Source organism: Tamandua tetradactyla, chromosome 3 (assembly GCF_023851605.1).
Source record: "Tamandua tetradactyla isolate mTamTet1 chromosome 3, mTamTet1.pri, whole genome shotgun sequence".
Classification (NCBI taxonomy): Eukaryota; Metazoa; Chordata; class Mammalia; order Pilosa; family Myrmecophagidae; genus Tamandua; species Tamandua tetradactyla.
The window spans coordinates 105,024,114-105,045,720 of record NC_135329.1 but is presented as its reverse complement, the minus strand read 5'-3'; the positions used below and the strand labels follow the sequence as shown (position 1 = coordinate 105,045,720).

At 37.8% G+C, this 21,607-nt stretch overlaps 1 pseudogene across 1 annotated transcript in view; it reads right to left on the bottom strand.

Moving 5' to 3' along the window:
• LOC143677576 (MRG/MORF4L-binding protein pseudogene) overlaps positions 1-21,607 on the bottom strand; it is a 30,542-nt pseudogene that overhangs the window by 8,746 nt on the left and 189 nt on the right. The gene's annotated exons all lie outside the window — the stretch shown is intronic.

Genomic DNA, 21,607 nt, shown 5'->3' with positions numbered 1-21,607 from the left:
GAGAAACACATGGATTACAGGGATGTGTACAATTTGTCAAAAACTGATCAAAAGCTACATAATGGTCTGTACATTTTTCCGTATAAATATCTACCTTAAAAATAACTAAATATTGAATTCTAGTTAATAATATATACGTCTGGGGGTGCATGGGTAGTTTAGTGGTATAATTCCCACCTGCCATAATGGGAGACTGGGGTTCTATTTTCAGCCTGTGCACCCATCCCCTACAAAAAAAAAAAAAAAAAAAATCAACAAATGATACTGCAATAGTGGGATAGTCACACCGAAAAAGAATGAAATGTGATCCCCACCATGCAGCATAGAAAAAAATAACGAACAGAGAGAAACAAGTGCTATAGAAAATGCAGAGAAAGAGATTACCTATTCACTGCTGGTAGGGGACCTGAGAGGTGCAGCCCCTCCAGAGGGTAGCATAGTGGTTCAGCATGGAGGACAGCAAGGAGGCCATCAGTGGGGTAGCCATATGATCCTGCAACCCCGCTGCTAGGTATATACCTGGAGGTACTGAGAGTGGGGACAGGAATGGACAATTGCACACTGGTGTCTATGGTGGCAGGGTTGGGGATTTGCAGTGGATGCAGGTGGCTTAAGGGTACAATGACTGAGGGGTGGAAGAGGGAACTGTGGTATATACATACAATGGACTACTGAGCAGCTGCAAGAAGGAATGAAGCCGTGAGTGAATGAAACTTATACACAGCATGCTGAATGAATGCAGAAACAAAAAGATAAATAATATCATGCCTCACTCATACGGACTAACTATAATATACAAAGTTGGAGAACTGAAGTTGAGAGCATGGGTTAACAATTTGGGCCTACTGTAAAGGGTACTACATGGTAAGTTCCTACAGCAGTCACATATATTCAGGAGTTATAATTGTTATTTCTAAATTCTGAGATATTGTGCTATCTGTGTATAGCCTGGTTGTTGCCTGAAACTTCAGGTATCTATGTGACATCGAAGACTCTGAGGTGGAGCACTGTAGCTAGGAAAGTCAGCAGTATCCCTCATAGCAACTTTAAAAAAGATGAAAAAGTAATCCAACTTCAATTAGAGACATGAATGAAGCTGATCTGGATAGGACTAAGGTAAATCAGAACATAGGTAAAGGATGATATGATCCACTTTTTAATACTTCAATTTCTATGTGAGGCCAAAGGAACAGATGCTTATTTGGCACGGAATTTATATTTTGGGTAGCACATTATCTAATTTTAACTTGTATGGTCAGTTTATTTGAATACCATAATTACATGGAATCTTGATTACGGCACAAGATCCAGTCAGTTTGTACAGGTTAGTATGATGCCCTGATACATCTCAGAGTAATCTGGGCAGAGAATAAAAAAGTACTTCCTAAGTCCCCTTGGGGGACTGGGGAGAAAGGAAGAAATACTCAACTTACTCATCTGGGAGTTCCTGATATTCTCGCAAGCAGTGGGAACAACCAAGTCAATAAGGTGAGCTCTCGATTCCTGGGTTTGTTCCTATGAAACTTATTCCTGCAAAGGAGAAGCTAAGCCTACTTATAATTATGCGTAAGAGTCACTCCCAGAGAGCCTCTTTTGTTGCTCAAATGTGGTTTCGCTCTCTAAGCCAACTTAGCAGGTAACTCATTGTCCTCCCGCTACATGGGACATGACCCCCGGGGGTATAACTCTCCCTGGCAATGTGGAACAGGACTCCTGGGATGAGTCGGGAACCAGCATCGTGGGACTGAGAGAGCCTTCTTGACCAAAAGAGGGAAGAGAGAAATGAGACAAAATGAAGTTTCAGTGACAGGGACTTCAGAGTTGAGAGATTATCCTGGAGGTTATTCTTATGCATTATATAGAAATCTTTTTCTAGTTTGTGGTCTATTGGTCTGGCTAGAGGGAAGTACCTGAAACTGTTGAACTGTGTTCCAGTAGCCCTGATTCTTGAAGACGACTGTATAACTACACAGCTTTTACAATGTGACCATGTGATTGCGAAAACCTTGCATCTGATGTTCCTTTTATCCAGGGTATGAACGTAAGCATAAAAAAATAAGGATAAAAAGTAAATAGATGGGGGAAGGGGAAGAAGGGTAAAAAATTGGGTAGATTGATATACTAATGATCAGTGAGAGGGAGGGGTAAAGCATATAGTATGCACAAATTTTTTCTTCTCATTTCTTTTTGTAGACTGATGCGAACGTTCTAAAAAATTATCATGTACATAAGCAAGTATGTGCTGTTTATGTGAGCTGTTGATGGATAGCATGTGTGCGAAGATTTCTCAATAAAAATACTGACAGACTTCCGGAGAAGATGGCGGCTTAGTAAGACACGCGGGTCTCAGTTCCTCCTCCAGAACAGCTACTAGGGAAGTAGAAACAGTACAGAACAGCTCCCGGAGCCACGACAGAGACCAAGAAGACAGTGTACCCCATTCTGGAACGGATGACTGGCTGGGAGAACCCGCTGCAGTGAGATCACTGAGGGGCGCGTGCTTCCCTGGGCTGGGGTGGCAGGCGGCCAGAGTCCCTCTCTCCCTCCTTCCCGGACCGGCTGGGAGAATTGGACAGGTGATCCCCTTAAGTCGCAGCGGCTGGCGCCCCCCTCCACGCATGGCCCCCTGGACCAGCTGGGAGAATTGGATCGGAGATCCCCCAAGCTGCGGAGACCGGCGACCAGGGTCCCTTCCAAACACGTGGCTTCCCGGTCTGGCTGGGAACGGTGGATAGGCACTCACACAAGGCACGGCGGCCGGCGACCCCCGCCACGCTTGGCGCCCCGGGCCGGCTGGGAAATTTGGACAGGCGCTCCCCCAAGCCGCGGTGCCGGCGACCCTCCCCACGCGCGGATTCCCGGGCCGGCTGGTAGATTCGGACTGGCACTCCCCCCCAAGCCGCTTCGGATGGTGACCCTCCCCCACAGCGAGAGTTTTCCAAGGTTAAAGGAGCCACAGCATCTTTTACTGGTGGGACCCGTAGACAGACGAGCGCTACGAGTGCCACCTACTGGGCAGGATAAGAAAAACAGAGCCCAGAGATTTCACAGAAAATTCTTTCAACCTGCTGGGTCTCACACCCAGGGAAATCTGATTAAATGCCCAGATGCCAGCAGAAGATAACGGATCACGCTCAGAAAATCGAAGATATGGCCCAGTCAAAGGAACAAACCAATAGTTCAAATGAGATACCAGAGCTGAGACAACTAATGCTGAATATACGAACAGAAATGGAAAACCTCTTCAAAAACCAAACCGATAAATTGAGGGAGGACATGAAGAAGACATGGGCTGAACAAAAAGAAGAAATAGAAAATCTGAAAAAACAAATCACAGAACTTATGGGAGTGAAGGACAAAGTAGAAAAGATGGAAAAAACAATGGATACCTACAATGGTAGATTTAAAGAGAAAGAAGCTAGAATTAGTGAATTGGAGGATGGAACATCTGAATTCCAAAAAGAAACAGAAACTATAGGGAAAAGAATGGAAAAATTTGAGCAGGGGATCAGGGAACTGAATGACAATATGAAGCACACAAATATACGTGTTGTGGGTGTCCCAGAAGGAGAAGAGAAGGGAAAAGGAGGAGAAAAACTAATGGAAGAAATTATCACTGAAAATTTCCCAACTCTTATGAAAGACCTAAAATTACAGATCCAAGAAGTGCAGTGCACCCCAAAAAGAATAGACCCAAATAGGCGTTCTCTAAGACACTTACTAGTTAGAATGTCAGAGGTCAAAGAGAAAGAGAGGATCTTGAAAGCAGCAAGAGAAAAACAATCCATTACATACAAGGGAAACCCAATAAGACTATGTGTAGATTTCTCAGCAGAAACCATGGAAGCTAGAAGACAGTGGGATGATATATTTAAATTACTAAAAGAGAAAAACTGCCAACCAAGACTTCTAAATCCAGCAAAATTGTCCTTCAAAAATGAGGGCGATAGTAAAACCTTTCCAGACAAAAAGTCACTGAGAGAATTTGTGACCAAGAGACCAGCTCTGCAAGAAATACTAAAGGGAGCACTAGAGTCAGATACGAAAAGACAGAAGAGAGAGGTATGGAGAAGAGTGTAGAAAGAAGGAAAATCAGATATGATATATATAATACAAAAGGCAAAATGGTAGAGGAAAATATTATCCAAACAGTAATAACACTACATGTTAATGGACTGAATTTCCCAATCAAAAGACATAGACTGGCAGAATGGATTAAAAAACAGGATCCTTCTATATGTTGTCTACAGATAACACATCTTAGACCCAAAGATAAACATAGGTTGCAAGTGAAAGGTTGGGAAAAGATATTTCATGCAAACAACAACCAGAAAAGAGCAGGAGTAGCTATACTAATATCCAACAAATTAGACTTCAAATGTAAAACAGTTAAAAGAGACAAAGAAAGATACTATCTACTAATAAAAGGAACAATTCAACACGAAGACATAACAATCATAAATATTTATGCACCGAACCAGAATGCCCCAAAATACGTGAGGAATACACTGCAAACACTGAAAAGGGAAATAGACACATCTACCATAATAGTTGGAGACTTCAATTCAACACTCTCATCAATGGACAGAACATCTAGACAGAGGATCAATAAAGAAATAGAGAATCTGAAAATTACTATAAATGAGCTAGACTTAACAGAGATTTATAGGACATTACATTCCACAACAGCAGGATACACCTTTTTCTCCAATGCCCATGGATCATTCTCAAAGATAGACCATATGCTGGGTCACAAAGCAAGTCTTAACAAATTTAAAAAGATTGAAATCATACACAACACTTTCTCGGATCATAAAGGAATGAAGTTGGAAATCAATAATAGGCGGAGTGGCAGAAAATTCTCAAATACGTGGAGGCTCAACAACACACTCTTAAACAACGAGTGGGTCAAGGAAGAAATTGCAAGAGAAATTAGTAAATATCTCGAGGCGAATGAAAACGAAAACACAACATATCAAAACCTATGGGACGCAGCAAAAGCAGTGCTAAGAGGGAAATTTATTGCCATAAATGCCTATATCAGAAAAGAAGAAAAGGCAAAAATTCAGGAATTAACTGTCCACTTGGAAGAATTGGAGAAAGAACAGCAAACTAACCCCAAAGCAAGCAAAAGGAAAGAAATAACAAAGATTAGGGCAGAAATAAATGAAATTGAAAACAGTAGAGAAAATCAATAAGACCAGAAGTTGGTTCTATGAGAAAATCAATAAGATTGATGGGCCCTGTGTTAGTTAGACTCAGTTGTCAACTTGCCCAGGTGAGCACACCTAGTCTTGTTGCTGTGGACATAAGCCAGCGGTACGTGAACCTCATCTGTTGCCAATTACATCTGCAGTCAGCTAGGAGGCGTGTCTGCTGCAGTGAGTGATGTTTGACTTAATTGGCTGGTGCTTAAATGAGAGATTGCAACATAGCACTGCTAGCAGCTTGGCATTCCTCATCTCAGCACTTGCAGCTCAGCCCAGGCTTTTGGAGATACAGAAAGAAGTCACCCCAGGGAAAGTTGTTGGAACCCAGGGGCCTGGAGAGAAGACCAGCAGAGACCATCCTGTCCCTTCCACGTAAGAAAGAACCTCAGTGGAAAGTCAGCTGCCTTTCCTCTGAAGAACCAACAAAATAAATCCCCTTTTATTAAAAGCCAATCCGTCTCTGGTGTGTTGCATTCCGGCAGCTAGCAAACTAGAACAGGCCCTTAGCAAGACTGACAAAAAGAAGAAGAGAGAGGATGCAAATAAATAAGATCAGAAATGGAAGAGGAGACATAACCACTGACCTCACAGAAATAAAGGAGGTAATAACAGGATACTATGAACAACTTTACGCTAATAAATACAACAATTTAGATGAAATGGACGGGTTCCTGGAAAGACATGAACAACCAACTTTGACTCAAGAAGAAATAGATGACCTCAACAAACCAATCACAAGTAAAGAAATTGAAACAGTCATTCAAAAGCTTCCTAAAAAGAAAAGTCCAGGACCAGACGGCTTCACATGTGAATTCTACCAAACATTCCAGAAAGAATTAGTACCAACTCTCCCCAAACTCTTCAAAAAAATCAAAGTGGAGGGAAAGCTACCTAATTCATTCTATGAAGCCAACATCACCCTCATACCAAAACCAGGCAAAGATATTACAAAAAAAGAAAACTACAGACCAATCTCTCTAATGAATATAGATGCAAAAATGCTCAACAAAATTCTAGCAAATCAAATCCAACAACACATTAAAAGAATTATACATCATGACCAAGTAGGATTCATCCCAGGTATGCAAGGATGGTTCAACATAAGAAAATCAATTAATGTAATACACCATATCAACAAATCAAAGCAGAAAAATCACATGATCATCTCAATTGATGCACAGAAGGCATTTAACAAGATTCAACATGCTTTCCTGTTGAAAACACTTCAAAGGATAGGAATACAAGGGAACTTCCTTAAAATGATAGAGGGAATATATGAAAAACCCACAGCTAATATCATCCTCAATGGGGAAAAATTGAAAACTTTCCCCCTAATATCAGGAAAAAGACAAGGACGTCCATTATCACCACTATTATTCAACATCGTGTTGGAGGTTCTAGCCAGAGCAATTAGACAAGAATAAAGAAATACAAGGCATCAAAATTGGAAAGGAAGAAGTAAAACTATCACTGTTTGCAGATGATATGATACTATACGTCGAAAACCCAGAAAAATCCACAATAAAACTACTAGAGGTAATAAATGAGTACAGCAAAGTAGCAGGTTACAAGATCAACATTCAAAAATCTGTAGTGTTTCTATACACTAGGAATGAACAAGCTGAGGGAGAAATCAAGAAAAGAATTCCATTTACAATTGCAACTAAAAGAATAAAGTACTTAGGAATAAATTTAAGTAAAGAGACAAAAGACCTATACAAAGAAAACTACAAAAAACTATTAAAAGAAATCACAGAAGACCTAAATAGATGGAAGGGCATACCGTGTTCATGGATTGGAAGACTAAATATATTTAAGATGTCAATCCTACCTAAATTGATTTAAAGATTCAATGCAATACCAATCAAAATCCCAACAACTTATTTTTTGGAAATAGAAAAACCAATAAGCAAATTTATCTGGAAGGGCCGGGTGCCCCAAATTGCTAAAAGTATCTTGAGGAAAAAAAACGAAGCCAGAGGTCTCACGCTGCCGGACTTTAAGGCATATGATGAAGCCACAGTGGTCAAAGCAGCATGGTATTGGCATAAACACAGATATATCGACCAATGGAATCGAATAGAGTGCTCAGATATAGACCCTCTCATCTATGGACATTTGATCTTTGATAAGGCAGTCAAGCCAACTCACCTGGGACAGAACAGTCTCTTCAATAAATGGTGCCTAGAGAACTGGATATACATATGCAAAAGAATGAAAGAAGACCTGTATCTCACATCCTATACAAAAGTTAACTCAAAATGGATCAAAGATCTAAACATTAGGTCTAAGACCATAAAACAGTTAGAGGAAAATGTAGGGAGATATCTTATGAAACTTACAATTGGAGGCGGTTTTATGGACCTTAAATCTAAAGCAAGAGCACTGAAGAAGGAAATAAATAAATGGGAGCTCTTCAAAATTAAACACTTTTGTGCATCAAAGAACTTCATCAAGAAAGTAGAAAGACAGCCTATACAATGGGAGACAATATTTGGAAATGACATATCAGATAAAGTTCTAGTACCCAGAATTTATAAAGAGATTGTTCAACTCAACAACAAAAAGACAGCCAACCCAATTACAAAATGGGAAAAAGACTTGAACAGACACCTCTCAGAAGAGGAAATACAAATGGCCAAAAGGCACATGAAGAGACGCTCAATGTCCCTGGCCATTAGAGAAATGCAAATCAAAACCACAATGAGATATCATCTCACACCCACCAGAGTGGCCATTATCAACAAAACAAAAAAAATGACAAGTGCTGGAGAGGATGTGGAGAAAGAGGCACACTTATCCACTGTTGGTGGGAATGTCAAATGGTGCAACCACTGTGGAAGGCAGTTTGGTGGTTCCTCAAAAAGCTGAATATAGAATTGCCATACGACCCAGCAATACCATTGCTAGGTATCTACTCAGAGGACTTAAGGACAAAGACACAAACGGTCATTTGCACACTACTGTTTATAGCAGCATTATTTACAATTGCAAAGAGATGGAAACAGCCAAAATGTCCATCAACAGATGAGTGGCTAAACAAACTGTGGTATATACGTACGATGGAATATTATGCAGCTTTAAGACAGAATAAACTCATGAAACATGTAATAACATGGATGGACCTAGAGAACATTATGCTGAGTGAGACTAGCCAAAATCTAAAGGACAAATACTGTATGGTCCCACTGATGTGAACTGACATTAGAGAATAAACTTGGAATATGTCATTGGTAACAGAGACCATCAGGAGTTATAAACAGGGTAAGATAATGGGTAATTGGAGCTGAAGGGATACAGACTGTGCAACAGGACTAGATACAAAAACTCAAAAATGGACAGCACAATACTACCTAATTGTAATGTAGTCATGTCAAAACACTGAATGAAGCTGCATCTGAGCTATAGTTTTTATTTTTTGTTTGTTTTTTTATATATATTTTTTGTATTTTCTATCTTTTTCTCTATATTATCATTTTATTTCGTTTTCTGTTGTCTTGCTATTTCTTTTTCTAAATCAATGCAAATGTAGTAAGAAATGATGATCATACATCTATGTGATGATATTAAGAATTACTGATTGCATATGTAGAATGGAATGATTTCTAAATGTTGTGTTAGTTATTTTTTTTAAATAATAATAAAAATATGAACAGAGTATGAATTAGCTGTCCAACAACTTCTAACGGTCTAATATAAATTTAGTTGAGTGGGTTGAACAGAAAAAATATTTGAATAGCCCAATTTTTTCCCAATCTACTGTAAACTATAAACATTGAAAACCCCAAGCACAAGAAATATGACACAAACTGTTCTAAGGCATATCATTTTCAAACAGCTCAAAACAAAGGATAGAGAAAAAATATTAAAAACAGTGAAAAAAAGTCATGTTACATACAGTATAACAAAGATAAGAAAATTAGCAGATTTCTCACTAGGAATAATGCAAGTGGACTGACATCTTTAAAGTAATGAAATCTACATGCAGAAAAACTATCTTTCTAATATTAAGATGCAATAAATATTTTTTCAGATATACAGAAGCTGAAAAAATTTATCACCATCATTTTCATACTACCAAAAAACAGTAAAGGTAGGCCCTCAGATAGAAGGACAAAACTAGTTGGAAAGGTAGATCTATACAAAGAAATCAATAGCAGTAGAAAATGGTAACTACATGGGTAAATAGACAGGGTTTTAAAAAAGGATTTAAATCTCTTTAAAAGATACTTGATTGCTTAAAAAAATAATAGCAATGTAGTATAGAAATGGACATACGCTATTTTTATGTTGTATTATACATGAAGTGATACATTATTTAATGAAAGATTGTAGTAAAATAAAAATGCATGCTAAAAATACTAAAACAACCACTGAAATAAATGTTTCTAATCAGCTAAGAAAGGAGAGCAAATGCAATAATAAAAAATTCAATTAAACCAAAATTAGGTAGTAAAAGAGGAAGAAGTGGACAAAAAACTGATGGGACAAACAGAAAAATGACAGACTTCAATATAACCATATCAATAGTCATATTAAATGTAAATAGTCTAAATTAAAAGGTAGAGATTTTTTAGATTGGATAATGCAGCAAAACCCAAGTGTTTGCTGCTGTTATAGTTTGCTAGCTGCCAGAATGCGATATGCCAGAAATGGAATGACTTTTAAAAGGGGAATTTAAAAAGTTGCTAATTTATAGTTCTAAGGCTGAGGCAATGTCTCAATTAGACAAGCCAAAGGCATCCAGGGAAAGATACTTTGGTTCAAGAAGGCCGATGAAGTTCAGGGTTTCTCTCTCAGCTGAGAAGACACATGGCGAACACAGTCAGGGCTTCTCTCCAAGCTGGAAGGGCACATGGTGAACATGGTGTCATCTGCTAGCTTCTCTCCTGGCTTCCTGTTTCCTGAAGCTACTGGGGAGGCATTTTCCTTCTTTATCTCCAAAGGTCGCTGGCTCATGGACTCTGCTTCTTGTGGCTATGTTGTTCTGCTCTGCTCTCTCTGAATCTTCTCATTCTCCAAAATGTTTCCTCTTTTATAGGACTCAAGAAATTTATCAAGACCCACCCAAATGGGTGGAGACATGCCGTCACCTAATCCAGCTTAACAACCAACCACTTTTGATTAAATCACATCTCCAGGGAGATGATCTGATTACAATTTCAAACATACAGTATTGAATAGGGATTATTCTGCCTTTATGAAATGGGATTTAGATTAATACATGGCTTTTCTAGGGCACATACATCCTTTCAAACCAGTATGACAAAAATCATACTTCAAAGGCAAAGATGGAAATGGATTAATGGTAAAATTATGAAAATAAATACTATACAAGTATTAATAAAAAAAAGAGTGGCTAATTAAAAAAAAATTTTAAACATAACAACATACAAATACGAACATTTTTACCGTATGATCATTCCATTCTTGATATATAATCAGTAATTCACAATATCATCACATAGTTGTATATTCATCACCATGATCATTTCTTAGAACATTTACATCAATTCAGAAAAAGAAATAAAAGGAAAAAAGAAAAAAAACTCATACATACCATACCCCTTAGCTCTCCCTCTCACTGACTACTTGTATTTCCATTTACCAATACATTTTAGCCTGTTTCCCCTATTTTTTTCTATACCCCTTACCACTCCCTTTCATTGATCACTAGCATTTCAATCTACTAAATTTATTTTAATATTTGTTCCCCCTATTATTTATTTTTTAACCCATATGTTTTACTCATCTATCTGTACCGCAGATAAAAGGAGCATCAGACACAAAGTTTTCAGAATCACATAGTCACACTGCGAAAGCTATAACATACAATCATCCTCAAGAAACATGGCTACTGGAACACAGCTCTACATTTTCAGGCACTTACCTCCAGAGAGAGTGACTAATTCTTTTTTCTTTTTTGTCTGTGAAAATTTTTATCTCTCCCTCAGTTTTTTTTTTAAATACATATATTGATAAACAATATACTACACAAACATTCTTAACATACAAACATTCCATACATGTTGTACAATCAATGGCTCACAATATCATCACATGGTTGTTGTATATTTGTCACCATGATGATTTTTTAGAACATTTGCATCAGAGAGTGGCTAATTTTAATAGTAGACAAAGACTTCAAAGCAAAGATGATTTCCAGGGATAAAGAACATCATTTCATAATGATATATTTATAATTTATCAAGACAGAAAGAAATGTGGGAGAAGTGCAGAGAAACAGAAATACTCAGTCGTTGCCAGTGGGAACGTTAAATGGTACAGCTAATGTGGAAGACAGTTGAAAACTACGTATATAACTACCACATGACCTGGCAATTTCTCCACTAGGTATATATCCAAAAGAACTAAAAGCAGGGACTCAAACAGACATTTGCACAATGATGTTCACAGCTGCATTATTCGGAATTGCCAAAAGATGGAAGCAACCCAAGTGGCCATCAAAAAATGGGTAACAAAAAATGTGGTATACACATACAATTAAATCTTATTCAGCTATAAAATGGAATGAAGTCCTGAAGCATGCGACAACACTGATGAACCATGAGGACATCATGTTGAGTGAAATAAGCCAGTCAAAAAGGACAAATATCATATGATCTCACTGATTCAAAAAAAAATAGAATAAGCAAACTCATAGAGTCAGAACCTCGAATGTAGATTACTAGGGGATGGCATGGGATGGGGAATGAGAAGCTTAGAGTTATACGGTCCCTGTTTGTAATTATGGAAATGTTTTAGTAATGGGCGACAATGATGGTAGCACAACACTGTGAATGTAATTAACAGCACCGAAATATATAACTGAATGTGATTAAAAGGGGAAATGTTAGATTGTATAAAAGGTACTAGTAAAAATTTTAAAAAAGAAATATGGAATTACACTACATAAAAGTGAACCAAGGGTTAAACCATGGACTATGGTTAACAGTACAATTATAAAAATGTACTATCATTTCTGACAAATGTTCCACACCAATGTAAGGTGTTCGTAATGGGGTGGTAGATGGGAATCCTATATTTTAGGCATAGTTGTTCTGTAAACTCACATCTTCTCTAATAAAGAAAAATAAATAAATACATACCACCAACAAAAAGATATTCAGTACGGGTTCGGTTTTTAAGGCCAGTCAAAAATAAAAAAAGACTTCACAATCTTTTAAGTATATTGAATGATAAACATGAAGTACCTTTGACTTAAGTTGGCAAAATTTCCTAGGGAAAAAAAACACTAAAATTTGATTTATCCAATCAACTTGATCATTATTAAAAATGCTCTAACAAAAGGTTTTTAAAATGGTTTTCAAAACATTTCTTTCCTGTGGTCATACCACCTCGAATAAGACAAAACCTAAAACCACAAAGATATTTACGTCTGGTGCCTGCTTCTTTTTCTGGGATCAAATGTGCTTTGAGGACTTGATCTAGCTTCTCAACCACTAACAATATGGAAGATACCCCAGTAAGTCTATTGAGGGCATTAAACAGTCAGGGAGACTACAAGGGGGAGAGAAATACCTACTGAGGGCATTCATAGGGTTATTTCACTCTTTTCATTTTTTAAGGAAAACCAGGCCAAATAGAAGGGTATTGGGCCTGGGCAGGGAAATTCTCCCACCCGTAAGAAACCTCAGTTTCTACTCTCTACTGTGTGCGTGTGAGAAACAACAGGTGACACTGATATTGATGCCCCTTTATAACATCTCACTTGTGTCTAAGACAATTATATTTCCTTTCCCTTGTCTATGGCCTCTCTAGCTTCACCAAAAAAAAAAAAAAAAAAAAAAAAATTATTAGTACCTGAAAGCCCTGAAACAAAGAAATATAATGTTAGGACAAAAATTTCCTTTGGAATATACTCCTATCATTACAATAGTTCAAGCAAAGGCTAGATGATTTTCTGCCTGATTTCTGTCATGTCAGAACACACAGAAGCTTGCTAAAAAGGCCTAAGGAGCACACACCCTCACTCCCCAATTTCTGATAACCTTGGAAGAAAAAAGGAAAAAAAAAAAAGAAAGTGACTTTAGAAAAGCTGCCCTGATGACTGCTCCCCACCAATCCTTGAGTACTGAGGAAGGATCAGAGGACTTCTTACATTTCAACACAAAGATTTATTAGTTCATCTAAATGCAGATAATTTTGTATAAGAAATCTTTTGGGTTAGCAGTGAGAAAACAGGAAACTGTGGATGTGTAGTGATTAAAGATCTGAGGTTTAGATTTTGCAAGTGTCCTCTAAGATCCACTACATTTGGCACTAAGACACTCTACTGCAGCAATGATTCACTTAATAAATGTGCCTAGTTGACAACACTAGACCCACACCTCAGTGTTCTTTCTGTAGTTGTTCCTTTAAATCCTTCAAGAGAAAACAGCTGAATTTCCATCAACAGTGTATGTCCATCACTCCTAGTTGATGGTTTCTGTACTTTCTGTTCCTTCCACTCAGAATGTTCTTCCTGCACATTATCCCTTTGCTTTTATTTCCTCACTTCATTCAAGGTGTTTGTTCAAATGCCACCTTTTAAAGAGATCACCTGCCTTCTTAAAAATAGATCCTATACCCCATTCTACCCATCCCTAAGGTCTCCCTCTGCTTTGTTTTTCTTCATTGTATTAATTTCTACCTGACATTTTAACATATTTCATTTCCTTGTCTCACCCACAAGAAAATAATACCCATGAGGGGAAGGACTCTTTCTGTTTTGTATCGTCAGTGCAGGGCACATAGTAAGTTCTCAAGAAATATCTGCTGAATTAATGATGATGAGTCTATATGTATCACATCCTGCAGAACAGCAATCATATCACTTTAACTTTGCAATTAAAGTTAGTACTATAATGCTGTAGTCTTTGTGGAGTTTGTTTTTTAGAACTTTATCTTTTGGTTCAGTATTTATAGAATCATTAAGGATCTAGAGTCATTTAAATTTTAACAGAGAAATACGTGCTAAACCAGCATTCTCTAATTTGAAGCAGAATTTCTGTAGTTTCCTTCATTCTTCAGCAGTTAATAGTAGGACCGGGGTGAAGTGACAACAGATTTTAAAGAAGTTATTAACTTTACTTCCTCCATTTCTGAGAAATCCTTTCACCTTGCACTTGGCTCTTCTTTTTCCTTCACTTGTTCTAACATGATCTGTATTTAAAAGGGCAGAATATCCAAAATAATTTTCAAAAAGAAGAACTAAGTGGAGACCTCATCGATTCTAACTACGTAGCTACAATCATCAAAACGGTGTGGTACTAGCATAATCATTCGTATATAAATCAAGGGAATAGAATTGAGATTGTGGACAACCCCCTTCACCCCTTCCATTTATTTGCGACAATGGTCCCAGGACAAAACAACTAAGAAAGAACAATCTTATAAACAAATGGCGTTGGGACACGTGGATGGATATCTGCATACAAAATGGGAGAAAATATTTGCGAACCATGTATCTGAAAAGGCACTTGCATCTAAAATATATAAAGAACACTTACAGCTTAGTATTAAAAAGACAAGTAGCCCAATTTAAAAAGAGACAAAGAATCTGGATAGACATCTCTCCAAAGAAGATATATAAGCAGATGAAAAGATGTCAAACATCAGAAGCCATCAGGGAAATGAAAATAAAAACCACCATGAGATGCAACTTCACAACCAGTAGAAAGGCTATAATAAAAGAGATGAGAATAACACATATTGGTGAGGATGGAGAGAAACTGGAACATTTATACACTGGTGGGGGGGAATGTAAAATGGTGTGGCCACTTTGGAAAAGTTTGGCAGTCACTCAAGTGGTTAAAAACAGTTACCATATGATTCTGTATTTTCACTCACAGCTATACAGCCAATAAAAATGAAAACCTATATCCACACAAAAGTTTGTACATGAATATTCCCAGCTACATTACTTGTGACAGTTGAAAAATGGAAACAACCCTGTGGTGGACTGAACCCCGGTTTGGATGTGTTCCTGGTCTTGGTCCACATTCACAAGATGTTACTTCGTTAAATTGTGGCCCCCACTCAATTAGGTCGGACTTTAATCCAGAACACTGGAGTCCTTGCTAAGCTAAATGAAAGCAGACAAGGAGAGAAGTCAGGTGAGCCTGTCATATGGACTGTCATGTGACAAGGAAGAAAAGGACCGAGAATCAATGGCAGCCAGTCCCAGAATGTCAGTCTTCAAGAAGAAAGCATTACCTTGTTGACCCTCAGATTTCAACCTCTCCTTCCATTAAGATTGTGAGCTAATAAATGCCCATTGTTTAAAACAACCCTTGTATGGTATTTGTCTTAGCAGTTAGGACACTAAAACAAACCCAAATACCCATCAACCGATGAATGGATTTTAGAAACACGGTATATCACCTATCGAGGATAGTGCAGAGGCGTGGGGTGGGATGGAGAGTGACTGCTAATGAGTATAGGGTTTCTTTTGGGAGAAATGTAAAAAATAACGTAAAAACTACTGTAAAATTGTGATAATGGTTGCACAACAGTGTGAATATACTAAAAACCAATGAACTGTACACTTTAAATAGTGAACTGAATGCTGTGTTAACTATATCATAATAAAGCTGTTTTATTAAAAAATGATGTTTTTATATTAAGCAGATAAAAAGTACTGGCATCTGTAGAGGGATGGGGAAAAAAAAAGGAACTATTAAACTTTACCACTGGGGAAATCTCTGCTACTGTCTTAAACATTAGGGACACACAAATCTATACGTCAAGCCCTTGACATTGATTCTTGTGAAGCTTATTTATGTGGTGGAGAAGCTTAACCTACCTACACGTATGCCTAAGAGTTACTTTCAGATGATCTCTTTTGTTGCTCAGAAGAGGCCTCTTTGTCTCTCACGCTCTAAGCCCAATTCTACAAGTGAAATCATTGCCCTTTCCCTGATGTGGGACATGATGTCCAGAGGTGAAAGTCTCTCTGGTGGTATGGGATATACTTCCAGGGATGAGCCTGGCCCTGGGACTGTGGGATCAACAATGCCATCTTGATCAAAAAAGGGGAAGTTTAACAAATAAGGTATCAGTGGCTGAGAGTTCAAATAGAGTCGAGAGGCTACTCTGGAGGTCACTCTTATGCAAGCTTCAGTTAGACATTGCTATCTACCATAATTTGCCGACCCCCAACCAAATTTATTCCTGCCAATCCTAAAGAACACCTAGGGCAATATATAAGATTCTATAAAGGTTCCATGCACTAGGGTAACTTTCCAGAAACCTACCACTTCCAGACGGGTCCCTGGATAAGTCCTGAAATGCAGAGGGGCCGGCCTCTCCAAAACATTAACTAGTTCCATCCTTCTATTCCATATTATAGGCAGCCCCTGGCAACATGAAAAAGTTAGAATGGGCATAGCCCAAATACTCCTAAAGAGTGGGAGAAAGATCAAAGGTGACAGTGGAGTTATACAGAGAAGGCAGGGTTTAACAAATGAATATGATCACTGAATCATTAAATTGATATTTCTTTTGGTCTCCTGTTTCTTAGAACAGCTGGAAGTAAAAATTTTAAATTGTAGAATTGTAACCCATATCAAACTTTGAAATCTGTTCTACACTTAATTGTGTGATGTGCTTTGAAATTTATTGCTTTTTTGAATATAAGTTATTTTTCACAAAAAGGAAAAAAAAAGTGAATTGTGATGATAAATGCACAGCTATAGGATGATACTGCGAATCAGTGATTATACACTTTGGATCATTACATGGTATGTGAATATATAATATATAGATCAGCTTTACTTTCTAATATGGTAAAAAGTGGCAGATATGACACATAAACAAAAGTTCTTTGGAGTCATCAATTTTTAAGAGTACAGAGGGCTCCTGAGACTAAAAAAATGAAGAGAACCACTACACCATACCACACTGCTAGAAACCCCGTCAATGAAGTGAGGAACAATGGCAGTAATTTATAGGCCTTAGATTTCCAAATTCTGTACTTTCAGACTTGTTTTCTTCCTCATAATCTCTGCTTACAAAAATGTACTGTTAATCTAATTAATGGCCTTCAAGCTATGTTTAGGGAGCTCTTGAGTTGCACAGAGGTACCCTCAGAGGTGCAAGGAGAACTGCTTCTTTCATGTCTTCTATTTAACATACTAGGACTTCCAAAAGGACTCAATTTAAAAATAATGCTGAAGGCAAAATTAGAAAAACTACCCTGATTTAGACTAATCCTAAACTGAAAGACTGGGTACAAAACACACTAATTCAAATAAATATTGAGCAAAAATATGAGTGTTTTCAAGCTAGTCTTTTTTAAATAGCTAAAAAAATATTCTAGGACTCTTAAATGTTATATGCTGCAATACACTTTTTATTTTAAAGAATCATTTCTTGTCCCATACTGCCTCTATCTTCTCTCTCCACATATAAAATCAGGAAGTTGTATCAGGTAATCTCTTAGGTGGCTTTGAAATTTGGGATTGCATGGTTCTAGGAAATATAACATTAAAATATGTGATTCGAGGAAACATCATTACTAGAAGCAGGGAAAAATGTAGAAAGTAAATATGCTCTACCACATCACTCAAAGATTGTTAGAATTTAAATATCCTAAAATATCAATTGAAGTTCTAAGCTAGAAAGCATCTGGCAGTTGTGAAGAGAATCAATCACAAAAGAGAACAGGGTTGTCCACATCACAGGTATATCTCCCCCAAGTTGGTGCCCTACATTTTTACTTCAGACCTCTTATCCCTCCCCTACTGCTTTAAAATATATTTTAAAATTATTGAACGGTCATACAGTAACCATAGTGTGATTTAACAAGCACTCACATCACCCTGTCTCCTGAAATTATTTGCCGGTTTGATGCTTGATATATCCTTTTTTTTTTTCACATGGGCAGGCACCAGAAATCGAACCCGGGTCTCTGGCATTGCAGGCGAGAATTCTGCCACTGAGCCACCATCACACCCCCAATGCTTGATATGTCTTTAACGAGGGGATAAAACATTTTATTACATCTTACAGGTAATAAATAAACTTAAAACATAATTACCTAGTTGAATAACATACAAGCATTTTGACAAAGTCATATCGATTGGGCAATAATCAATATAGATGACTGACATCACATTCTTTCTAGTTTATATGAAAAGGGGTTAGAAAGCGTTAAAAGGAAAATGAAACTAGAATTGGCATTCCTATAATGACAGAGTATTGATCCTGTGGTTTGGAACAGCAAGATCTACTTGAAAAATTCACAGCCATTTGTAACCATACCTCCTTGAACAGGAATACTGCCCAGCATATTTACAATAGAATATGGAAGCGTTAGCGGTGAAATTTTCTATTTCAAACAGCAGCAATGTATGTATTACAAATCCATCAAGTCTTGGAAGTGTGGTTTTTTTTTTTTTCTTTTTTTACATGGGCAGGCTCTGGGAACTGAACCCGGGTCTCTGGCACAGCAGGCGAGAATTCTGCCACTGAGCCACTGGAACACCACCTAGATGTGTGGCATTTTTAAGAATGGAAAAAATAAACTATTATCAATCCTCATGCCTTCTTTATTTCTGAGGAATTAAAACTTAACATTAGCCCAAATGGGTATAATTACGTATATTAACATGTCAGTGAAGGTAACCTCTTTTATTCCTTGGAAAAGCATGGGACTTCTGCATAATATTTGAAAAATCTTATTTCAATTTTCTTAAATTTCCCATGACTGCTGTTACCTAAAGCTCCCTTGGAGGAGCACTCAACTGTACTGGGTTCAATAACTTGGGAGGTTTGCCATAACATTATCTACCTCAGCTCTTCATTCAGCATAAGGTGCATATGCCTTGAGCCCTGGCCAGACATAACTATCAGAAAATCTTCATTAAAACACTGATTTCATGCTAATATTAAATTTGTCTGACTAGACAAACTCCAAAGACATCATGTATGATGTATATTTTACACAGAATATTTTCCAAATTGGCTGGGAGAAGAAAGGAACAGTGTGTCTGGTTGTTGCTTCACAGAAAAGAAACACTCAAAAGCCGATAAATAACAAGAACAGAAAACAAGAATAGCAAGAAAATTGTAGCCAGCATATGAGCATAGTTAATTCAAATGACTTGTTTAAGCTGAACTCTGAACTCTGTATTTCAAGTGTACTTGCCTGTAGACTGGTAGCATAATGGATTCGGATAGGAACCATGTAAACTAGATCTTGAAACAGATATCAGCTAAAGAAAATTTAAATATTACAGTAATTGGCCACTACAACATGTATTATGCTAACATTTTTATTCCAGATAACAATTTGAAATATAATCTACAAGCGTTAGCATTTTAATTCAAAACCAAAAAATCTTCAGAAGATAAAGAACTCTTGTACTAATGACAAATTTCCCATCTACCTTTTGCATAAAAAATGGCTACTTGCAAATCCCATTTAAGACATCATGTAAATAAACAGTCCAATAGTACTTCCCACCAACAGAACACATTATGGGGCTGCAACAACACCCTGTGTATGCAACTCATTATCTTAACACGCATGAAAAAATAATAATAATCAAACCCATTATGTGTCTTTACATGCTTTTTCTCTAATCCATGAGTTAAACATTATCATCCCCATTTTAGAGGTGAAGAAACTGAGCTGAGGCTGAGGGGTCTGACAGCTAGTAAGAGACTTAATAAACCTCCTGTTTCCCATCAGATATTCTGTTTATAAAGTATATGAGATGTGAAAACATTTGCTGCATAATTTTTCAACCAAAAAGTTTTAGAAAACATGCTGAGCCATATTATACTATGGCTACTTTATGGGGGGCTGAGGGAGTTACTTCCCAGGGGGGCTGAGGGAGTTACTTCCCAAAGTTGTATTTTTCTTTTTTTTAATTTTAATATACATCCATATTGCATTTAGGTTCTAAAACTATGGATCTATATCAATTCTGTATCTAAATATATTAGTTATAGAAAATAGAAAAACATTAAACTAGTGCAGTCGTCTCAGATTTCGAAGAAATCGTTCGTCTAACAGTCAAACCTCAGATATTTCTCTTTAAAGCCCAAGTTTATTATGGTAATGAAGTCTCAGAAATGGTCCTAGAATTTACTTCAGATTATAGGTATGTCTATTCCAGATTACAGGATCCATTATTTAAGGATATATTCTCTATTCTCCCAGGCAAAAAAAGCAAAGAGCAATATTTGGAAGATGAGCTCCCAATCAAAACGTATCCAGGTAATAAAGGAATACCCCAAAATGTTGCTAGGTATGCAAGGTCTTCTTAAATTTTGTTAAACTGAGGCATGCCCAATTACTCTAGTCATACTGGTATCCAACTATATAACACAGTGCATATTTCTTAATATTATATTTCAAATATTATAAACGGGTGCACTTCCAATTTGATTTTAACCATCTTTTCATTACTCACAAGTTCTTGTAATCAGGGAAATACGAACTAAATGCAAACGGCTTCTTCTGAGTTACAAATAGACAAACTATAACCCTGAGAAATGATTTTCTTCCTGGAAATGTTACTAGAAAAATAATTTTGCTATTCATTAAACCTTACTGTTTAGGAAAGCACCTCTTCACCGTTTACTTAGTTGACTTGCTAACCCAGGACAATTATACACAGAGCATGATAACCTCAACAATTTTAAGTTTCTTTATAAAACCAGGTCAAAGCGCAGAGGCACTCCTTTGCACCTAATACCACCCCCCTCCCCCGCCAGCCCCCTTCCAAAAACAAACCAACCAACCAAAAACCCCTCCAAACACCCAGGGATTCTTTTTTTTTTTTTTTTTTTTTTTGGTGGCGGTGGTGAAACAGCTTAAGGCTCAACTGTTAACATGCGTAAATCTTATTTCCCGGGTCCGTGACACTGACAACCATTCAACTCTTAAAAAAAAAAAAAAAAATCCCCATTGTGCTTTTTCTGGTACCACGAGCAAGATGTACCTACATTTCATCAACCAGTAGAAATTCCTTATTTCTTTTTTTAAATAAGCCCTTCTAGAGGACAAGGCAACAGCCTCCCATTCCGAAAATTCTCTCGGTGCAAGGCCAGGGGCTGCAGAGCCTCGGACCCGGCGCCAGGCACACGGGAGAGCAGAAGCACGCAAGGCACTCGCTTCGGCAGGCCTTCCGTGGTTGGTTCCCGAGTCCCTGGGGCTGCAACAGCAGCTGGAGCAGAAGCACCAACAGGAGCAGCCATGGCAGGGACACGAGAATCTTTCGCTTGCCTCCTCCGCTAGGCCTAGAGGGGTTTACACATGGCCCCCGGCTGGGGGCGGTGGGCAGAAGGTAGTGTCTGCAGCTGCAGCCGCAGCCGCGGGCCAGGCAAGCAGGGCTGCCTTGGAACCCGAGCTCCCAGCGGGATGGCAGCAGCTACGGGACCTC